The sequence below is a fragment of the Nymphalis io genome, chromosome 23, assembly GCF_905147045.1.
Source record: "Nymphalis io chromosome 23, ilAglIoxx1.1, whole genome shotgun sequence".
NCBI lineage: Eukaryota > Metazoa > Arthropoda > Insecta > Lepidoptera > Nymphalidae > Nymphalis > Nymphalis io.
In genome coordinates, this window is record NC_065910.1 from 8,919,478 (window position 1) to 8,937,886 (window position 18,409).

Genomic DNA, 18,409 nt, shown 5'->3' on the forward strand with positions numbered 1-18,409 from the left:
ACGCGTTCTAACCTCTGGGCCATCTTGGTTTTTCAAAACTCAGTTAGATTGTTTTAATTAACAATTTAGTGTATAATAGTTATTTATTTTTGTAACAGCCTGAGGCGATCGTTATTGCCAATTTGTGCTTATTTTGGTTTGTTCATTTCTTAATTTTTTTTAATTTTTATTTTATTTTTTTATCGTTTCCTATGATAAAATAAACAATGAAAGAAACGCTCTATTTCATGACAACAAAAAAAAATTAATATAAAATATTCTTAATATATAAATTAAAAAGAAATCGTATTGAAATTTTAAAAACTGGAATGGACCCAACGAAAATTATATTACTTGGATACGACAATAACTATAGTTAAGGAAAAATTTAAAACTGAATTAATGAATGTAATATTGCTTTATTTATTTGGATCTTTAACAGTTGTAGATAAAATACATCTTAAGCATGCTTTACATTCACGTAAACTAAATTCTTATATCTTATATCAGCCTTTGAATGTCCTACTGTCGGGCTAAGGCCTCCTCTCCCTTTTTTGAGGAGCAGGTTTTGGAGCTTATTCCATCATGCTGCTCCTATGTGGGTTGGTCAAACCTAAATTTTTACTACTAAATATAAAAAACACACTATTCCCAGCCACAATAACAATGTTTTCAATTAGCTTAAAAGTAATTTAATCATAAGTATAAGAAACTGAACATGACAATTGTTCTTTTAAATATGTATGATGTTTTTTTAAATATATATTTAGAACAAATTAAGACAAACTGTCAGTATATAAAAGCCCATGAGTGTTTGCATCATGATATCATCTAAGCTGCAGAGTAATATTTTATTCCGAAGCCTGGTAAAAGTAGCACCAATTTTCAACATTGATGCCTCATGTATTAGAATTGAACACATAAAGTGTTCAATTCTAATACATGAGGCATCAATTCAACATGAGTATGATTCTACTAGATCATACAACGAGACGAATTCTTTCTAAAGTCGAGAGTTAAAAGGTTAGGAAATATTTTACTTTTAAGATAAAAATTTATTCCAATCACATTCTGTTTTTTGGGGTCTCGAAAATTAAGTTCATAGCGTAATTTTGATTAAAAAAAGCAATGAATCACTCGATTCAGGACATGAAACATCTGGTCGAAGGTTATAATAAAAAATATGTGCGCCAACGTCATTGAGTTTTCCCAGTAATAATTTATTATAATTAATTTCCAGTGCGGTTGTATAAGGTCTTTACCCAGTTGTGTGTGAGATTTACAAACTGATGGTGTTCCTGTTCGAATAGAAAAAAAAACTGAGTGTTATAATGAAAATAAATATATAAAAAAACACATAATTAGTCCTAGATCGCAAAATATTTTATCACAGAGAAGTATTGGAAACAAAAATGTGTCATTAGCGAAGTACAAATCAGGTCGAGATGGTCATCGTATAAAGTTATTATTACATAATTGTGTTACATTAAAATTATATTATAAAAACATTTCATGTAATAAATTTCACTTTCCACCATCGGTTCAGAACGTGGTGTTTTTAGCCGGTTTTTCTCGTAATAGTCTACCTGTACTGTTAGCAACTTTCAAATTTTACAAATGTTGTAAAATGTCGATTTCAATTGCACGTAAGAACTTATTTCTGCGATTAACTCGTTCAAATAATAGTTTTATTTTAAATCTGATAGATCAAAAGATCTTTGTTAATCGTTTGTTGCAAAAAGATAATGAATATAAATTAGATGCAACTTTTTTGGTTTTTAAGTTTTATGGGGTGAACCTATATTCAATTAGCCCATATGTAAATGCATGCTTAGAAAAAGAATAATATTAAATATCTTATTTCACAGTATACAAGATATTTATTAATTCCAAGTAAACAAACAATCATATATTCACTGAAACAAAATCATATCCTCCCACTTCATCATCATCATCATCATCTGAGGCATTACAGCCGCGGGTGGGCCAGCCTGGTCCAGTAAATCTCTCCAGTCCGATCTATTTGTGGCTTTCGTTCTCCAACTTGTCAGCCCTAAGATCTTGGTGTCCCGTTCGACGTCGCCTAACCACCTGAGCTTGGGCCTGCCTCTACTTCTGTGAATTTCTAGCCGGCCTTCCAAGAGGTGTTTGGGTACTCTGGCCTCGTTCATTCGTAGAACGTGCCCTGCCCATCGTAGGTGTCCAATCTTTATGGTCTTAATGATGTTAGGTTCATCGTACATTTGGTATAGCTCTTGGTTATAACGCGTACGCCATCTGTCATTTTCTACCACAGATTCGAAGATGCGATTTAGTATTTTGCGCTCAAATACCAACAAGGAATTTTCGTCGTTTTTGCTCAACATACGACATTCAGAACCGTAGTGAGTATGTGCCTTAGTAAGGTTTTGTACAGCAGAAGTTTTATGGTTCTTGAGAGAAGTTTCGAGCGAAAGTATCTTAGCAGGCCAAAGTAGCACTTGTTAGCTGCATTTATTCTCCTGCTTATATCCAAAGACATATCGTTCTTATCGGTTACTAAGGACCCAAGATATACGAATTCCTTGACGCTAGTGAAGGTGTTATTGCCAATGTTGATTTCTTGTGGTGGACCTTGTTGGTCTCTTGACGCTTTCCGGTACTTAGTCTTTGCCATGTTAACTTAGAGACCGGCCTCCATTGCTGATTTTTCAAGAGCAAGGTATATACTCTCCAATGCAGGCAGGGCTCTTCCTATCACATCGAGATCATCCGAATATCCCAGAATTTGGACGGATTTGTGGTAGATATTGCCTTTGGTCTCGATCTTTGAGTCGCGCATACATTTGTCGAGTATGATGTTAAGCAGTAGACATAAGAGTGCATCTCCTTGTCTTAAGCCATCGTTGGTTCTGAAGTGTTTTGATAGCTCTGTTTGAACCCTAACAATGCTCTGGGAATTCCTAAGAGTCATTTCCGTCAGGCGCACAAGCTTCGTTGGGATGCCAATCTCTATCATAGCCTGGTATAGGAAATTCCTGTGCACATTGTCATAGGCAGCCTTGAAGTCAACGAAAAGATGGTGGGTGTTGACGTTAAACTCAAACGATTTTTCAAGGATCTGCCTAAGCGAGACGATTTGGTCTATTGTTGATCTAACTGGCCGGAACCCACAATTATGCTCTTCCAAGCTGGATTCTACATATGGCTTTAGTTTATTGAAGAGTATATTACCAAAAACTTTATAGCCGGTGTTCAAAAGGTATACCTATTACACTCCAATATGTCATTTTTTATGTAGGGAACAGATAAGAGATGTATTCCAGTCGTCAGGTATTTTTTCACTGTTCCAAATCTGAAGAACTAGGTGATGAAATTCTTTCTCGAAATCAGATCCAGCATATTTTATAAGCTCACCTTGGATATCATCAATTCCCGAGGATTGGTTATTTTATCCTATTTAATTATCCTCACACTTCAGGAAACAAAAAAATGGCAAAGGCAAATATTATAATACATTCAGTTTACCATACGTATTTTACCTCACACATGATAAAAGATATAATTAGTATTCATAAATAAATAAAAAATTTAAAAGAATCAGATAATAAAAAGAGATAAAACCTGTTTGTAAATGAATAAAACAATACATTATTTTACTTACAAAATTCAAAATATTTAAATTTATAAAACATGAAGTCCATAAAAAAAGCTAGAAATTACAATCTCCCTAAAATAATAACAATATTTATTTTGTATTTTACGTGAAAATAGCCCTAAAAGGGTAGTCTTTGGTAAATATAAATAAAATCAAGCAAAACAAACGAATTATTTGTATATATAACAGACGTCTGACGACAGTGACGTAGGTGGAAACATTATAGCTACAATAATAGCTCTTATTTAAACAGAGATACGAGATACAACAACATGAAACGATGAAATAGTATATCTTATGCATGAACATGAAACTTTACTTTATTACTACTCTATGATATCTTTATTTGTTTTTAGGATATTGTTTAGGATATGGTAAAATTTATGCAATGTGCTGTACGTAGGTTCAGGTAGGATTAAATACCCTATGTACTTATGTGAATCTCTATTAATGTGTAAGCAAATTTCATGATTCGGTTGAGTACTTGAAAGCGAAAAAAACAAAAAAAAACCAAATAATTTAAAGATATTGGCAATGTAAAAATAATAAACCATGATTTATATCGTCAATCCAACATTGGAAACATGTAATGTCCCTTGTGCCTGTACTTACACTGGCTCGCTCACCTTTCTAACCGGAACACGACAATACTTTCCAAAGAGTCGCACCATTGACTTCGAAATTAAAATGGTTTATAACACTTACATTACCGATATATTTACAACAAAAGCGTATACATTATACTGTAAACTAAAATATATGTCTTCGACTTTAGTTTCTGTAATTAAATGTATTGGTGGTAGAGCTTTGTGCAAGCTCGTCCGGGTAGGTACCACCCACTCATCAGATATTCTACCGAAAAACAGCAGTACTTGTATTGTTGTGTTCCGGTTTGAAGGGTGAGCGAGCCAGTGTAGTTACAGGCACAAGGGACATAACATATTAATTCCCAAGGTTGGTGGCGCATTGATAATGTAAGCGATGGTTAACATTTCTTACAATGCCATATGGGCGGCTATGGGCGGTGGTGACCACGTACTATCAGATGGCCCATATGCTCGTCCGCCTTCCTATCCTATAAAAAAATCCAGGCTGTACCAGTATCAGATCCAACAACATCTTCGTTCTGTGATATAATACGAAAAATGCGAAACTGTTCAATGGATAATTTCCAAAATGTTCAACAATTTGCTAAATTATGCTCATTCGATACTTGTGACCCAATGTATTAGGAATTAATGGACGTTATTATTATAAATGATTTTATTGTAATCGTATCGAAAAATTCCATACCAATATTATATCGTTGAACCCGAATCGGTATCAATTACACAAAGTTAAATTATTGCATGTGTCCAATTGACGTTATCATAAATTTTAGTACCTATATGATGTATTATAAAAATAGTCCTCCAGACCGATTACACCGATTGGTTGTAGATAAAATTGCTTAATTAGAAATGTTACAAAAGGCGTAATAAAAGAAAAAAAAATAGTTTCATCTAACAAGTACAGAAAAGCTCAATGACACGTAGATTACACAAGAACAAGCAACGGAAACAAGAAAATGTGTAGATAGAAGATTGGTTATATTGTTAAAGACAATAAATAATATATGATTTTATATAATATTAAAAGATAAAAGATTTTATTAATATAACCTCTAATTTTTTTATACTATACACTTATTAAATTATTTTTAGACGCCGTTGGTACGCTATATAATACTAGTATGGTTGTGTTTGTGAGTTTATTTGAATAATTAATCATCATTATGGTAATACCGTGTCAAATGCTGACGAAGCCTTAATCCCATAGGTTGCTTCGGTTCACGCGATTAATTTTGATTGTTCAAATAATTGATTTAAATTTGATGGAAATATCGCTACCCAATTAAACAGACCAGCATACCGATATTGAAATGTGAATTTGCTGTTTGTGGCTAAAAATATCGCACGTTTCCATTATGGAGTTAAAAATACCAGTAATTAAATATATATTTTATCAATATTCGCCGAGAAATAAATAACATCACTCAAATTTGTGCGTGATTTTGTAACTATAAGAATTTGAGTATTGGGTAGATTCTATAAAATAAAAATATTCTATAAAATAAAGATATGAATAATTATTCTATAAGAACTCTGAAGTGTTGTTGTATCTTGTGTTTATATGAAAATGACAATAGTTATAATTCGAGGAACACATTTTAGGCTTAAGTATATCTTATATTGCATATTTCTCTCATATTATGCTCTTTTGAACCTTTTTCATTAAGCAAAAAGTTGCCTTTATCTAATCTATATATATATATATATATATATATATAAGATAATTAATTAATATGAAGTAACTGTATATAATATTTAATATGGTTAACATTTATTAATAAGCAGCACTTGGTGTTACAATTTTTCCTTACCTTCTCGTGTTTATATAATATATATAACTGTTTATATTAAACTATCAATACTATTAGGAAATTATGTTATGTCGTTAAAAGTATACTGTGATGCTACTGGATATGTTCCAATATTGTTAAAAATATCCCAAAGATCTCGGAGTCTGAGAATGTAAAATCCAATTATCTACGAAAAACAGGAAATGAAAAATTGTTTTTGGAATTTTAGTCTGAAGACTAACCACATTGCAGCAATTATTCGGAAAACGTTGTGTTTAGGCGTGAGGGAATAAAAATGAAATTGGAATTCTAGGAAATAATTCCAGTATCTCCCAAGTTGTTCCAGTTAAGAAGCTTAAATAACATATTTTCCGCAAAAAAGCTTATAAAAATCTCAGTTTGTATATATCTCTATGTCCAAGACAATTAATTATAACAAGCAACAATGCAGCTTTACTAAAGATTTCGCTTCAAAGTCGTCAGCTTATATAATGTGTTAAAAGGCTCTTTCATATGAGAGATGCGTTGACATAAAGACCTTGTCCCATATCAGAGATAGAGCCATTAAAATAAACAGGGGTCAAGTAAGTAACACAGATATTATTGAATTATTATATGAAATCAAAATTATAAATAACGAATTGTAGTAAGGATTGTCATGAAGAATCGTGATGGCCCGGTGGCTAAAACCGAAGTATCTGTACGCATCTTCTTTTTAGCAGCAGCGATTTTTAATTCTATCAAACTATATATTCTTTATGTAGACACTATAGTAACTAAGGCTTTCAGGGTTTTGGGTTTTGTCTTGCGAAATTGTAGGGATTTTAAAAAGCCTCAGACTAAAATTACTTTATACACTGCTTTAGTTCGCAGTATTTTAGAATACGGTAGCATTGTATGGAATTCTCACTACGATATTTACAAGAATAGACTTGAAAGTGTACAAAAAAGGTTCTTATGGCATTTATCTTATAGTCAAAAATAGCTAAAAAGCTGCCAAGTTACGAAGATAGACTCTCACATTTTAAGCTTCTTTTTCTTTAAGATCGTAGACGAGTTCTCGATAACATTTTCCTATGTAAGTTATTGAATGGAACTATCGACTGTAGTTACCTCCTTTCTAAAATTATGATTCGTGCTCCTAGAAAGACCACTAGACCATCTGTGTATACTCCCTTCGTTGAAAAACTTACTCACTCCCGTCGGGGGCGCTACTCTCCAATTAACAGGCTAATCATTGATTATAATAATATCTACAAAATGCTCAATAATATGATTAGCAATAAAAAAAGTGTCAAACAAAGCTCTTAAAATTGATATTTTTAATGACAATATGAATCATTTTCGTAAAAATATGTCTTTTTTTTCCTCAATAATAATGTATAAAATGTTGTATAAATTTTTGTTTTTAACATCTTTTTTTATGTATTAATGTACCTCTTCATTTTGTTTGCTTTTAATCAAATAATTAATATACAAAAAATTTAAATGTTCTCCGATATTTATATTTTACTCATTTTATACCAATCAAGTGATAATTTTATTATAATAGTGTTTTCTATTTGTTATAAATATTTTGATTTTTAAAATTATTATTTTTTGTTAACTCGATATGTTGATATATTTTGCAACACCAATCATTTAGGAGACACTTGATTTATATAACGTCATGTTTAAAGACTCAATTGTATTTATTAGTGTACTTCTTGTTGGTGTTGATATAATAAATAAATAAATAAACAATATAAAGTATTTCTTGTAAAATAGCAGTGTATATATTAGTAATAAAAATGTTATTAAAAAAGGTCTTTTTTGTAACGTCTTTGGTTAAGAACCAATTTTTGAAAGCAATGTCTTACGGCTTTTCAAATTACAAAGAGGTCGTAACTTTATAGTATATAAGTTGGGATCAGCAATGTTTAAATGGCGCCTTAGCAAACAATTTCAGACGCCATTGAAAATTAGTTTTGCAATTTCCTTTCGAATAACACAAGGCTACGGCTGGACGATATTAATATTCCCAAGGATATGCTTTGAGCTAAATGCTATTGGACTGTTGCATGACTTCTTTTTGGAGTTACACCCACCTACCCACATAAGTGGTCACTAACGTCTAGACATTGACACTGATTGAAAAATCACTATTCTTCACATCACCAATACGCCACCAATTATGGAAACTAAGATGTTTTGTCCCTTGTGACTAAAGTCACAATGACTCACTCACCCTTCCAAGTGGAACACAACAATAGTAAGTATTACTGTTTGAGGTTAGCGCGTCTAAGCACACTAAACAGCTCTTCAGCTATTTAATAGCTATTTTAATTTGATGTTGAATTATTTATAGATAGTTTTAACAATTTCGATGATGATCAATAAAATTCGTATCAAAAGTATTCCGATAAAGCTTATCGTTTATCGCAATAGTATTAAAATAACGAAATATTCACCAGCGAAACTTTATTAAAAAAATTTTATATCTTATAAGAGGGAAGTGTTTTCTCTAATTATATTGTAAATGTGACAGTGTGTTTGATTGTTTGTGTTGTCTAATCAATGGATCGACGTTGCATCGAGTCGAGAGAAGTTGCATCGAGAGACATTGCGGCGAGTGGATTATCGATGAATGTGAACTATCATGCATCAGTAAGTCACTTCTTTCTGAGGGATGTAACACTGCCGAAGTCCTCACTTCGAGCTGCTACTTAAAATCCCTTGGCAACCTTTGAAAAACACGAAAAAAAGTTTTGCCCCATCCCGTAGTTATATTCTGTAAAAACTAACTTCATTACTTAACCCTTAAATGTTGTCAACCGAATGATATATTATTTTTATGCGTGTATTCTTGTAATGTTACAATTATTCTGGTCAATGTCGCATATCACTTTCTAACATTACCCGACCGTTTTCCGAAGTCAGTTTCGAGTTTGTTCTTACAAAATAGCCCATACTAAAATCCGTAACTTCCAGATCTACAGTATTACGGATCAACCGTTTAAATTAAACCAAGTAAATGTATTATTTTTTATATAAGTAAAAAATAACCATAAAACGTTTTTAAAATAAACAATTTGATGTGAAAACATTAAAAAAACGGTCAGTAGTAAAACATTACCATCAAACGTTTGATTTAAACGAACTGAAAACAATAAAGAAAATCCTTATCTATATCAAAGATTATATCACATCGATGCTGTATTCATTATATGCGATGGTAAGGTATAAAGTACATCAGAAAATTAATGCGAAAATATTTTTAAAACAGCTTAATGTAGGCCATACTTTCCACTTATATGTATGAATACAGTACAACAACAGCCTGCGAATATCCCACTGCTGGGCTAAGGCCTCCTCTCTTTTTTTAAGGAGACGGTTTGGTGCTTATTCCATTACGCCTCTCCAATACGGGTCGGTAGATAGACACATGCAGGTTTCATTACGATATTCTCCTTCACCGCCAAGCACGACATGAATTATAAAGACAAATTAAGTACATGAAAATTCAGTGGTGTTTTTCTGACTGATAAATAAAAAAATATCACTTACTGTTTGAGATATACCGATAGGTCTTAAATTTAAATAGAATTCTTCATTTTAGAAATTAGAAATATGCTCAGACTGAAATAAGTGTTTAGAATTGTGCTAACAATTAACTCAGTCAAATTATTTGGATGAGATTGTCTTTCAGCTTATAAGACCATGTTGCGCCAATGCAGACAAACTTTGAAAAAAAAAATCCAACGCAGATCCTCACCACTGAACATGATTTATATAATTATAAACACAAATTAAGCACACGAAACTTCATTGTTTGTCTAGATTTGAACCCACTATCTTCGTCGTTACCACTGGACTATATAATATTATGTATAATGTAAATATTATCATGTATTTTTATCCTAAAAATATTACTTTTTATTGATATCGAACCCATATGAAATCTGTTGTGACTTTGTGAGTAATCTCTAATTTCTCTTGGGTCTTAGGCAAATATATCTTGTATAAGTTATTGCTTGTATAATGTTTGATTTTCCTTATTGTATATTTTTATATCGCTTATATTTTATGGTACAAAATTAATTAAGGTAGACTTGAAGATTTTTAATTTTAATAAAAATTGTATGGCAAAGAAATGTTTGAATATTTACTGCGTAACAATTAATTATTTAACAGAAAATTAGGTTATCAATTCGGCTGCTTTTTAACGGCGCTTGTAATATTACTAAGTACTTATAATAAAGAAAAGGGTCAACAAATACATTGTATTTTGTAATTCTTATTAGGGTATAGTATTTATAGCGTATTTAGAGAATTAAGCAGTGAATTATCGGCTTTACGGGCTTTTCGAGCCGAGATGGCCCAGTGGTTAGAATGCGAATCTTAACCGATGACCGTGGGCTCAAACCGAGGGAAGCACCACTGAAATTTTTATGTACTTAATTTGTGTTTATAATTCATCTGGTGCTTGACTTGACTTAAAGGAAAACGTCGTGAGGAAACCTGCATACCTCTAATTTCACTGAAATTCTGTCATGTGTGTATTCCACCAACCCGCATTGGAGGAGCGTGGTGAAATAAGCTCCAAAACCTTCTCCTCAAAAAGGGAGAGGAGGCTTTAACCCAGCAGTGGGACATTTTATAGGCTGTTACTTACTTATACATTTAAATAAGTTTATTTTATATTATCCTTAAGAACATTTCTTTAAATGTGTTAAGTAATTTTCGATTATTTTTATTTAACACATTTTTAACAGCGTTTTGTTCAAAACTTTAAAATACAAAGTTCGTGCATACACTTTTCCTCAGTTTTTTTACTGTTGACAACTTCATTCTATATAATTATTGTATCGCGCCAGAATACGCAGTTTCATGTATTTACTAGGGCTGACAAACATTATACAACATTGAATACTATTTTTATGTAAAAATATACTTAAAAATAAAATAATTCTATAAATTATATAGTCATGCAGGTTTCTTTACGATGTTTTCCTTCACCGCAGAGCACGAAGTGAATTATAAACACAAATTGAGCACATGAAAATGCACTGGTACTTGCTTTGGTTTGAACTACTGGGCCATTTCAGTTCGAAAAGCACGTAAAGCCGATAATTCACAGCCTAAATTCTCTCCAGTCGCTTGAGAATAGATGAAGTAACCAATGTTTGCGAACACATTAAAGCGTGGAGCAGAGGATTTCTAACCAATTTCAGTTACGATCATCATAACTTCAATACTGTCGTATACACCATGACGTCCAGACGTAATCACGATATTTTTTTTTATAATATAAACTGTATCAAATATTAAACATTCCTTACATCGAAAATGCGCCATAATATCTGTAGTTCACCTGACAACAACACTACCGAGGATTGCTATTTAGCTCTACTACCAAGTAAAGTTGAAGGCATTTGTTACCACAGCAAATATTTAGCGGGATACTTGTCAGCCCTGGACTACACAGCTGCAGTCGTTACGCCTGTATAATACATCTTTGTTTGCTTTTTCATGTTCAATACGTCGTGGGCTGTGGCCTACCTTTTATACGGCTGTGTAAAAAGATGTGATATTTTATCTTCTTTAAACGTTTTGAATTTTTAAAGCCGAAATTTAAAACTTTACACCCAAATAAACATAGCGTTTTCATTGCGCAGTCGTTTGCAAAAAATATTTTATGGTATTTTTATTTAATATATACCAATATTAAAAAATTCAATTCAGCCAAAGTAACTCTGTCTGTTACACTTTGACGGCTAAACCACTGAACCGATTTTGATGAAATTTGGGATAAAGAAAGTTTGAACACCAAGAAAGGACTGAGACTACTTTTGTACCTAACCCCTGCTTCACACGTATGAAACCGTGGGCGAAAACTAGTAATATATAACAATTGATCTGTTTCGTTTTTTTTTAAAGTTATGTAAAGTTATATAATAATAATGTCCTCCAGACCGATTTCGGCTACGGCGGCCAATCTCAGCAGGAGATATTATAGTACACAAGTGTGTGCGCAAACACGATCGGAAAGAGTTCAGGCGCAGGACCAACTTTACGTGCTTTCCGAGGCAGGCAGACTTTGGGCTGCTATTTGGAATCGACAGAAAAATCCAATTTTTTTTTATTGGCCCGATCAGAGATTCGAACCCAGGACCTCTGGGACTACAGCCTTACATGTAGCCACTAGACCAACGAAGTCAATGTATGTATCGTATATGCGTTGCGTTGTATATTCGACTTGCGACTTTATATCTTTGCATCAAGATGAAAACATTTTAAACTGCAAAAACAAAAATTACTAAATTATTTACTTCTAACCTAATCTTGAGTAGGAGTTCAATAAAGTTCATATAAATAGATATGCCGTGGGTTGGTTTTATTTCGTATTAGCATTATAATAATGTGATGGGCCAATTAAAGTGATTAAAAATATGTAATTGTTAAAATGCAACTGGACAAAAAAACCGAATAACTTTTCATCAATCCGAGGCTTGAACCCTGGACAGTCATTAGTTATATATTAATTACTCATCTGATGAAATTTTCATTATAATATATGGTAAATCACATTCACGTCATACTACTCATAAATTTATATTTATTTTTCAAAAAAGTACGTTTTTTAATTTGTTCATTATTTCTTTATTACAAATTTATCCAGAAGTAACCGGGTCGCGACGCTATTAGTGTAATAAAACATCTGCTTTATGGACTGTGTGTGAAATATATTTTCCGTTACTTCGAGTCGTGAAATGATATTTATATTATATTTTTTACATTATTACGATTTATCATAAATAAATACACTAATAAAAGCGGCGATGTTTTTGTAACGATTAACTCACAAAAATACTTAACAAATATATGTACGTAAAAATCATACCAAAAAGCCTTTATTACATAATATTATTCTTTAAATATCTGTTATTCGATAGAATCTTCATTCCCTTATAATTATAACGCACTCACATGCTTATAACATAATTATAACACACACACACAGACACACACTCACACACACACTTGTGTAAAACTCAGTATTGTAGCACCCAACTATGACTGCATGCACTTATAGAGAGCGTCATGTGTAAATAAGATATTTGATACTGTTAAGCATCATTGATACTAAAGGTAGATTGTTCATTTCATTAGTGCCCGTATATCGACTATGTATGCTGTAGGAGCTGTGCTGAAAACATGCTTAAACATAAACTTCCCTATAGAACACAGATTATTTATATGTCGTTTGTGCTCGTTTGATGGCTTGCGAGCTTTAGGACACTCTTAAATTTGTATATTTGAACTCATCGTGTGACGAGAACGCATCGTGTCATCGTACGATCCTTATCAATAAAGATGACGCTGTAGATCATAAAAGCAAGTAAATATAGTAGATATCAGGTATAACTTCCTCTGCATGTTTATTTACTTTAAGTTACTTACGACTTATTAATCGTTATAATATTAACAGTCTTCCCATTCCATCATATTTAAGTACCATTAAGTCAGTCAACTCGCTTTGGCAATTATAATGTTTCAACGAAACAAATGACTTTATTCCGTTTCTCGAAAGTTCGAGGATAAATTTTAATTAAATTTGTTATATTTTTTTGAAACTTAAAGAATAATTGGAGATCAGAGTCGCACGGTTTTAATAACAGTCTGCAAAATTTATCTGCAAATGAAATAACACCGTTGCAAATGATGTACATATGTACTCGTTAATTAATTGTCAATATGATTTGGAGTCTCAATAGCACCTTCTGTAATAAGATGTAGTCCGTGTTAGATTTAATGAGGATTCATAATTAAAAATTTAAATGTGAAATATATGTACAGTTATAAATTAATATTAAAATATGGCCACATAGGATAACAATTTTGATGATGAAAAATAGGAATAACAGATACAATCATAAGAAAATGAAAAGTAGAGACATTGTGTAAGTATTAATATGTAAAATAAAATATATTCATGTGAGAAAATCGTCTGTGTGTGTGTGTGTGTGTGTGTGTGTGTGTGTGTATGTGTGTGTGTGCGTGTGTGTTTCTCACAATGAATTTGAATTATTTCTATTTTTAATCGCATTTTGAATAAGTGGAAGAAGTTTTTGTTATAGTTGGCATTTCACCCTTGAGATTGATCACCGTAAGCAAAGTCAATCAAGACAATTATTGAATATAATTTTGAAACTGAATTAATTAATAATAATGACTAACCATATTTCAACCTTAATACTAACACATTTTAAACAATAAAATGTATGAAATTGTTGTCTTATAAATTTACAAATACACTTCTCGATTATAACTTGTTACAAAATTTGGTATCCCCTGCATTTAAAGCCCGTAACGTGAATGAAACGTTTAGTTACATGCATAATTCACACCTCGAATGTTGATGAAAATTGCTCAATTTAACGGTCGTTCAGCTTGGTTGAGCTGAGCTTGTTAGTCAAGGATTCCCATTATTGAATTTTAGTTTTCGGTTAAACTTATAACTATTTCTGTCATTTTTAAGTTCTTTTATGTATCATTTTGAAAATAGAATCCGCATATTATATATTTAACAATGCGAATATACTTATACTTTATATTTAACAATGCGAAAATTTCTTTTATTTTAGGAATAACCTTCTTAACCCAATATGGACTAATTTTCATCAAAATTAGTTCAGCGGTTTTGTCAAGAATAGATAATGTTAATAAAAAGCTGATAGAATTATTTTCGTATTTTCGTGATTATTAATAGTATGGATAAAAATTATATTGATTATTCATTAATTAATTCTCATTAATTAATGTCTCTTATAGGAGAACGCTTATAATAGATAAAACTTGAAATCATCTTAAATTATTATTGATTCGATTAAAAAATAGTTTCTGCTTAGTAATCGCCGAGATACGAGATGAATTATAAACAAACATTAAGCACATAATAAGTTTATTGGCGCTTGCTTGGATTTGAACCCGCAATCATCGGTTAAGATTCACGCGTTCCTCTACTGGACCATCTCGCGACTTTTCCCGTGGGTATATAAGTTGATGTACTGCAGCGCCATTTAGCGGCAAGTGACAACATAGTTGATTATATAAAAGCTTACAAAGGCAAATATTACCAAATTTTGTCACGTAATAGGTCACGTGGCATCGTGTTTGCCAAATTTCATGATAGTCGACGAAATGATGTCTTGAAATCGTAACAAACACGCCTTTGCATTTATAGTATTAGTTATGATTTTTTTGAAAAACGAACATATCAAACCATTTCTATTGAATTTAAAATACTTGTCAGCGAATATTTAGTATTTCAAGATAGAAGTTTGAAAGACAAAACAGACGAAATATATTAAATATTGTCCAAAAGTAAGATTCTGTAAAGAGGCCAGCTCTTTATGACATCTTAGTACCTTGTAAAGTGTTACTGAAAAATGTTCATAAGAGAATGTATTAACTGGCGGTAGCGCTTTGTGCATGCTCGCTGGGTATGTTAGTAAATTGGCAATACTTAGTAATGGTGCGTTCCGGTTTGAAGGCTGAGCCACTGCAACTACAGGGACAAGGTACATACAATCTTAGTCCCCAAGGTTGGTGGCGCATTGGTGATGTGAGGAATGGTTATTATTTCTTCATCGCCACTGTCTATGGACGGTGGTAACCACTTACCATCAGGTGGTCCATTTGCTCGTCTACCTGTCTATAACATAAAAAAGGGTTTGTGTTATAACGGGAACATAAAATATGCAACGGCAAATTGACTACAGGACGCCGTTGTATTAAGCCGCCTACATTTCTCAGCCACTCTGTACTTGGTTGTGTGTGCGTGATACGTATACTATAAGATAAAAAATAATAAGCATATTCACGATAGTCTTATATATTTACTATTTCAATAACTATCAGTTTGTCTGTTTCTAATCTGCCGGGCGTAACTTGACAGCGACTTATATATATTTTTAAGCTGATTTGTTTGTTAGCTTATAGTGGGACAATCAACAAATCAAATTATGTTAAAACAAAATTCTGAAATGCTTATACTGTTGTCTTTGGAGGTTAATGACTGATGTTATCTGTATAAAATAATAACTGACTGACTGAAATATCAACGCACAGCAAACTACTGGGGAACGCCATGAAAATTTCCATACGGGTTCCTATTACATTGTTAGTTAGCATTAAGATTTTTAATTTATTTAAGTTATGCAGATGATAAAAATTTGTATGAAACTCCTTCATTTTTAAAGAAAAGAAATTGCGATAGCTAAGCCGCTTCAATTAATTAATTTAAAGTAATTAGTGTGCATAATATATAGTAAAGTTTCAATTTGTGACGTAAATTTAATATGATGTTATTTATATTAATTAATTTAATAAATCACTATGTGAATACTTGCGCTTTCTAATTATTTATTTTAGAAAATTTTCCAATACATTATAATCGCTACGTTGATGTATAAATTGTAGTACTTTTCAGTACTGCTGAAATTTTCTGTTGACTATTGATTTAACATAATTAATATGTTTATCATTGAACATTACTAATTATTTTAATAAATCAATTTATTGAAGTTCGTGATTTGTTATTTCTTCATTAATCCAATTCAGATTTCTGACGCTTACTTTAAAATAATCAATTACAAATGTTAATAGACTAGGTTAGGCTTTTTAACAGGAATTTAGTCTAAATAATTAAACAGAATAGTTTACACCACCGTAACAGTCTGTGAATGTCCCACTGCTGGGCTAAAGGCTCCTCTAATCTTTTTGAGGAGAAGGTTTGAAGCTTATTCCACCACGCTGCTCCAATGCGGGTTGGTGGAATACACATGTGGCAGAATTTCAGTGAAATTAGACACATGCAGGTTTCCTCACGATGTTTTCCTTCACCGTAAAGCACGAGATGAATTATAATCGCAAATTAAGCACATGAAAATTCAGTGGTGCTTGCCCGGGTTTGAACCCACGATCATCGGTTAGGATTCCCGCGTTCTTACCACTGGGCCATCTCGGCTCACACACACACACACACTTACAACACACCACAGCTCCAATGATTTTATAATATTAAATAGAACTATATAGTTGGGATTTGTTGAATATGCTACTAATAGTCCAATCTACACAGTTTTCACGCGCGGCTTCACGCGCATATTACGGAAGGGGTTAGGTGTTAGATATAAAAAGTAGCCTATGTCCTTCCTCGGGTCTTAAGCTTTCTTCATGTGTTTTTTTTTTTAAATAAGTTCAATAGTTTAGCCGTGAAAGCGTGACAGACAGACATAGCTACTATCGCTTATGGTATTCTTATAGATTAATGTTATTCGATATTTAATTTTATGTAAGTACATATGATTGTATTTCTAAGACTATTGGTATTTTATTGATATGGAACTATATATTCCTTTTATTTATTGTGCCAAATAATAATTAATTTACAAATAGTACTCCGCTCTAAGTTTAGGTGATTCTGCTTGGGTGATTAGGTCGCCTTTTACACCAAATGCAATTTTGTATTTATATATGTGCTTAGGTATATTTTGGATATGGGCAGGAGAAAGTTCATGCGCAGGACCAACCTATTTATGTGCTATCATAGGTGTGGAAACACTGCTTTCAACATCGACACAGACAGACAAATAGAATTTCTCAGTGGCAGATAGTGCGAATTTATTGACAACAACGCCCAACATTTTTTGGCTTTCCCGGGTGAAAGCCAAAAAATGATACCGAGGACCTCGAGATGGACTGCCTTATGAGCCAGCCAAAGGACTATCGGTGCAGTCAAATTATATTATTATAGTGTCTGCTCATCCACACCTCGCACTGGTAAAATAAGAATTATAAGATTTAAAAAAAAAAAGTCCTGGAATCCAATATACCACCTACTAGGTCTAGCCATTTAGTAAAATGAAGTACAATATAATCATTTATATTAAGATAACCATCGCAAAAACAACCTTTATAATAATAAAAAAGGCATTTTTATAAATGCTTTTGCGAACAGACAAACGAAACAAAAGATTTAAAAGAAACTTAATTAAAGCTTATGTGAGTAAGGAAACAATATAAAAATGTTACGTCATTTGTAGTAATTTAAGTGCACGCTGTCCAGTAATAAGATAATGACCTAATTTAACGTGTTTCAACCCGAAGTATTTTTGATAGCATTTGGGTTGAGATACATTTTCTGGCAGTATTATAATATATATCAACGCTGGTGATGTTATAAAATAATTTAGTTTTGGCAACACTACGTTTTATCCGCTATTTTATTCAGTATGACGTAACTTGATCGCTTGAAATAAAATACCTACTCTCTTATGTAATATACTGACTGCCTCGTTAGTCTAGTAGCTTGATGTTAGACCGCAGACCCGGAGATCCTGGGTTCA